The following is a 6,485-nucleotide window of genomic DNA, read 5'->3' on the forward strand; positions in this document are numbered from 1 at the left end:
GGATAGACCACGTGCTTTGTGCTGTTTGTGCCATCTGTTTTCAGTTAAAGTAAAGGATTTGTTGAATTTCATCTAATTACTGCAAATTTTATTTTCGACTGTGCCACGAGTATCGGTGAGCTTTTTATTTTTATTCTGCTTTTCCCGAGAGATGCCCGAACGTTTGAAAAAGTGTTAAAAACCAAAACGATTCACGTAGATCGTGTCGTAATTGTTCTCGCATGTTGAGAAGTAGATCGCTTTATCATCGCATAAACACCGTGAGTTCCGTAGTCCATGAAGTGGTCATAGACGTTGTGATAACTCATATAGCTGCCGTGATTCCACGCGTGATCGGGCCTTAGGTTGAATATTAGCTCGTTGAGGTTATGTGTAACATTTAAATAAGTTCATGACATATGCCGAAAGTCTCTTTTGCGTTTTATACCAAAAAGGTTTGTCTGACGATCTGAAAGTTGCAATAATAGTCAGAGGTATTACTGACACTCGAATAAGGGCTGCTGCGACGAATGCGAAACTTAAAATAACAGACTTAGTTGAATTTTTGTTAGTACCTATGTGTCAAGAAGGACTTTATTTGTTGTCAAGTTTTGAGTACTGTCACGAATGCTGGTTTTTATTCGGTTAATTTAAAAATATTTCTTTCGTAGATACTGAAATAGATTACTTTGGACGTTTTGTTGATAATGGTCAGGAGCGGCCGAGCTCAAGAAAATTGAGGCGCTGGTAGGCTTCTACACAAGTATCATGCTGTATAGTGTGTGACGTAACACTTGACAACCGTAACCCTAATCGAGAAGCATTTATGTCTCTCAGGAGACAGCGTGCCTCAGAATTGTTTACAGACAATCAGCGGCGTCAATACGACTTCACCAAAACCAAAACAACCACGAGAATACGCTGCTGGCGACTCTGTAGAAGGCTTCGTGGAGTGCAGCAAAGCTGGACTCTGGCATGCGGGAGCCCTGTAAGTTCCTACGTGTACATCATCGCTGCGAGCTGGAACTGCTGGCTGGTTCGGCTACGGCTGCCGGGCGTATGGTGCTCTGGCGCGGCGAGTCACGCTGGACGCATGCTGTGCTGTCTTCGAGAATTCAGAGCAACAGGAAGACTTCTGTTTGGCCTGGACCTCTGGTTCACAGCTTCTGTTTGGTCTGAGCCTCTGGTTCATGGCTTCTGTTTGGTCTGAGCCTCTGGCTTATGGCTTCTGTTTGGCCTGGACCTTATGGTTCATGGCTTCTGTTTGGTCTGAGCCTCTGGTTCATGGCTTCTGTTTGGTCTGAGCCTCTGGCTTATGGCTTCTGTTTGGCCTGGACCTTATGGTTCATGGCCTCTGTTTGGTCTGAACCTCTGGCTTATGGCTTCTGTTTGGCCTGGACCTACAGTTCATGCCTTCTGATCTGGTTAAGTATATCAGCTTCAATACCATCTGTTTATCTTGGCTAGCATTCTACACAAAGAAAGTTGGGAATTTCATTGCTTGGAATGTTACTAAGCTCCATTTACATTTTAATTTTAAGAATCAGATTTTGCTGTGCAGTATTATTAAGTCTTAGCTTTTAAGTTTATTTACTTTTAAGAATCATTGATTTTGCTGTGCAATATTTTTAAGTCATAGCTTTTAAGTTTACCATTTCAATAACATTCCTGAAATCTTTCTGTTCGCTTGTTGGGTACTTGATGGTGGGAGTGCACGCTCACTATCGCGTACTTAACAAAATCACTTCAAATGGTTTCTGTTTTCCAGCTTCGACACAAGTGTCGCAAGAAAACAAATGTTTAGTATGTGTTGTTGTCATTTTGCAGATGATTATTTCTAGTCTGAGAGCGACAGCAGTCTGGTGATGCTTGAGATAGTGAAGACTCCAAGCAAGATGCGGTCGAGGACGCCTCGCTGTCAGGAACGGCCGTGTTAACGAAACCTCCTTTTCAAAGTGAAACCTCCTTCAAGATCCTTAGTGAAACCTCTTTCGAACCTGGGATTTGACAAGTAGTCCGCTATAAAAGACGGAGCGCTCTTAGCAACGCTCTCTCTCCGCTGTCAGCTGGCCTTGCTGGAACATCTCCGTGACCTTCGTTGTATTTATTCAGCATAGCAGCCATATTGTTATTTCGATAATTGCCATTCATACCTATTCCTTTGCAGTAATTAGAGTTTGATGTATTAACTTCAAGTTATCTTTGTAATGATTGGGTTTAATTATTTGTGACGTAACCGTGCTTTCTTTTTAAAAACCTGTCCTCACTTCTGGTTTCTAAGAATAATTAAAAAGAAAAAATAAAGAGTATAGGTATGTAATGTCCAAATATTTTTTTTAAAATATTTTTAAAAGCTATTGCTTATGATCATTTTTTTACGCGTTTTGCTTTCATAACGAGTTTATAAATGCAATTTTGCAGTTTAGCTTCTACTAAATGTCGGAATCTATTATTCATATTTGGAGATGACACAATTTGAAAAACGTCGTAAAAATATAATGAATTATTTTATTTTTCTAGCCCCTCGGTCGTTAATAGGACATTTCACCTTACAACACATAGTGTTTTATTCTTAAAATAGGATTCAAACTTTTTTTAAAGGTTTCATTAAAAAGTTTCTAATGGTATCACAATAAATATTTAATAAATAAATATGTTCTTGGTGTGTTTGTTTGATTTTAAAATAGCTTTTATTTGCAAAATTGTATTAGGACAAAATGAGAAAAAAATGTTAAATTGCTGTTACAAAAATATAATTCTTGGCTGAATAAAAAGAAACTTCTTTTCAATGCACTCGATTGATGTAAAACTCTTTTGATAAGAAGACTAAAGTGTTTTGCGCCGTTTCACTTCCAAATTGGCCTCTTTTGAGAAAGTTTATAATAAACTGGCATATTGTAGTTTATTATTAACAGTACGTGGTCTTACCAAAATCCACGCAACTACCACGCAAGTAACAAAATAAATGAAAGTATTTTTCAAACTGATAAGTAATGATTTCGATGTTTTCTTTTGGGGTTTTCCATTACCACGTCCTTTTTTTGGCATTTCTACATTGGTTGTTTATATTCTACTCATGTTTCGTATGACGTAGCACAACTTTAGGGCTCTGCGCTATTTCCGTCTTGCCATCTGCCTGTCTGTCCGTCCTTGTCTCATGAACCGTGCTAGCTAGACGGTTAATTTTTTACCTATTTACGGGAAACTCTAGTCTGTGTCTCGAGAAAAACTCGCATGCCTCTATCTTTAATCCCGTTAAGCACACACATAAGAAAAACTTACTCTTATGATTTTTTTTATAACAATAACTTCCTTTGGAAGAGATCAAGATTTATTTCATGACATAGGGGTATTTGATTGTTCGACTAATAGCGGTAATTAAAGACTCCGGATTTTTAATAATGTGCTGATGCGGTGGCAGGATAGTGACTGAACAGTTTGACTCGTAAATCGTTATTAACACGTTCGGTGCGGTATCGGGTTGATTGTATCTGATGCTCATCTTTCCTCCGGTGCGGGGTAAAAATTACTGTGCTAGCCGCTGGTGCGGGACAGATATATTTGGTCTCCCAATGAATATGAATGAGACAGTTAGTGTTTTGGAATTGCCTCGTTAAATAGATAATATAGGTTCGAAAAAATTGCATCGGGTTCTTACGACCCGATGCCGACTGAAGCAATATTTTTTACGTCTAGTGCGTTTCATCGGTTCTAAACGACCCCGATGCCCGATGACCCGATAGACGCACTAGATTACATGCTAGTTGAGCTAGTGAGGTGCGTGTGTTTCGATGCGTTTTTATGCAACTGAACTGAATATGAAGCGATCCAGGAAAATGTTGTTTGAGCGAAGGTCCCCCAAGACAAATAATATTGGGTAAACGGAATATGTATGATAATGCCAACCCGTCAACTGGTCAAACATTACACGTCGAAAATACTGCAGTTAGCAATCCCCAGCCACCACATTGACCCTCACCATAAACCAGTACAGCTCATAGTGAACGAATACAAATATTGGAACAGAAAAGAATTCAGCCAGCTTACGGTATAATTAATTTTACATGTTCAAAAAAAAACATATCATACATTTTATCGATGACGATGTTTTTTTTTTATCATCCACAGCACTAAAAACTTATCGATACTTTTAATAACCAGTGCGGATAACGGATCCTTAAGATCCGACAGACAATTCCTTTATTTACAAACAAACCATTCAGTGCATCTACCTACGATTTCAGCCTTTTATTGAGTGTTTATTTGTCAACATATTGAAATAAAAGAAAATGCTTTAATCATTATATCTATAAAGATAAGTCCACCTAAACCAATGTAAGTCGATCGGATCTTTTTGACCCACCAACGCACCAGGAACAAGTCGTGCTTCGGATATAATAGACCCCATGCCGCACCAACTGAAAGTAATCAAATTTGACTAACGCAGTGAACGTGTTAAATAAATAATTAATTGATTTGTTTGTTGAAAACCCTATCCTCACTTCGATTGGTTCAATTTACTTTGGGTATTGGGCAGTCAAATAAATGAGAATTACGAAGGAGTATTTATGTAAAACAGGGCACCTTTTGCCCCATATCCCTTACCTTTATACGTCGTAAATTTGAAAGTACTGGCATCTGTGATTTAGTTTTATTGCGTTACATACCTCGCTGGATTAGTTCTATTGATTGAACTATCTCATTTTGGTATTCAATGTGTTGAGACTAACTTTATTGCCTTTTTTAACCTTTGATATAAAAAGGTTTCTTTAGCTCATGATTAAGGCGTTTTTGTAAGTTTGAAATTATATTATTATATCCTATTATATCCTGGGTCAACTCACATACGGTTATCGGATCCCAAGCTAAGCAGAGCTTGTGTTATGGTAACCAGACAACTGATAAACTTACTTATATATTTCTAAATACATACATATTATAGATAAATTACACCCAGACACCAGAACAAATGATCATGCTCATCACACAACATTTGTCCTGGGCGGGAATCGAACCCACGACCTCCGGTATAGCAGTCAGGGTCACTAACCACTAGACCAACTAGTTCTCAAGATTCCGAGACTTCGCGCTTGAAGTTGACTTTTTTTTGTATGGTACTACTCCGTAAGATTATAACGGCCTGATACATATATGGCCTAATATAGGAAGATATAAGTAGTTTATAGGTCATACTGCACCTAAAAATAATTATATTAAAATATGTCTATGGTTAGAAAAAAATCAAAGCAAATTAATTCAAAAGCTTTTGATGCCAAACTTAACTGAATGGCTGATTTGTTTTCGAAGGTACGGTCTGTTTGTATGGGCTAAACAGATGCATAAAATTTCACTGCAACCCCTTCATTTTTATGTTCCGTCGAAACACCATCGCGCTTCCAAAATTATCGACACATTTCTTATCAACCTACCTCCATGTGCTAAAGAAATAATATTGCTATTGTGGAAGGAAGAAGGCGCTCTACATTAAGGAGTGCCCTGTCTCGCTTCCACAAGTGCAAAGTGAAAGAAGACGTGATATGGTATCCTCCATTTCGTAGGTTATGTTAATGCCACCCAACCCCCATTTGATCTAATCCGAATAACACATGTTCCTACGATAAAAATAAGGAAAAGTAAATCGAAAATAGCTGCCTAGAGATATATCGCCCCTATAAATTGCTTATGGGGTGAACAAACCAGGCAGAACTAATACACCTGTCTGACAAGGAAACCAGGTTCTTATTTATTTTGAATGCAAGATGGAGTGGTTTATGTATAGAGTTAGAAAGCACTCAAAATGCTGTTGGAACGAAAGTTACTAACTGTAGATATTACTTATAACTTCGGCGGGACAGTGATAGCAATAAAAATCAGTCAAGTGGTAGTCGGGACACGAAAGGGTTCTGTACTGACACAACACAAATTGTCATTGCTTATTACTTAGGTACGGTTGGTTAAGAAATAAATTTGAGGGTTTTATTATTAAGAAATGATTTTTGTCACTAAAAAAAAATAAGATTGTAACAAGGGTTTCAGGTGACAAACAAACACCGCTGCTTCCGCAATAGGGATCGGATGTCATCTTGTGTGTTCGTAACCCTCTTAGCTCAAAATAAGTACAGACTTATAAGCACAGTGAGGACAAAACTTTAACGTTAATTAGTCTAACATATCCCACTGCATGACACTTTTCATATACTGTAGGTCTCAAACCTACAGTACATTGACCAAAAGTTCAGTTTCCGTAGTTAGAGATACAGTTATCATAGATACATCATTCATTCATACATTTAACTTTGAAAAGCCACATTGATACTTCTCTGATTTTCAAGACCTGCAGTCGAATACATACAAAGGTTTACATAGAAAGTGAATAAAGACATGTTCTAAACAATAAAGAAATACTTTTAAAAGAGATAAAATGGACATGCAAAAATAAGAAAATAAAATACAGTGTAGCATCCAATTCCATAACAAACTCGTTATTTTGAATTTCAACACCACTG

General features: G+C 37.7%; 1 long non-coding RNA gene across 1 annotated transcript; it reads left to right on the forward strand.

The window, feature by feature from the left end:
* The first annotated feature begins 200 nt into the window (after nt 1–200).
* On the forward strand, nt 201–1,985 carry LOC113499525. Its single transcript, XR_003401119.1, has 3 exons — nt 201–726; nt 817–967; nt 1,807–1,985. It is a non-coding gene; the product is annotated as an uncharacterized LOC113499525 (long non-coding RNA).
* Nucleotides 1,986–6,485: the final 4,500 nt, after the last annotated feature.

The sequence above is a fragment of the Trichoplusia ni genome, chromosome 12, assembly GCF_003590095.1.
Source record: "Trichoplusia ni isolate ovarian cell line Hi5 chromosome 12, tn1, whole genome shotgun sequence".
Lineage (NCBI taxonomy): Eukaryota > Metazoa > Arthropoda > Insecta > Lepidoptera > Noctuidae > Trichoplusia > Trichoplusia ni.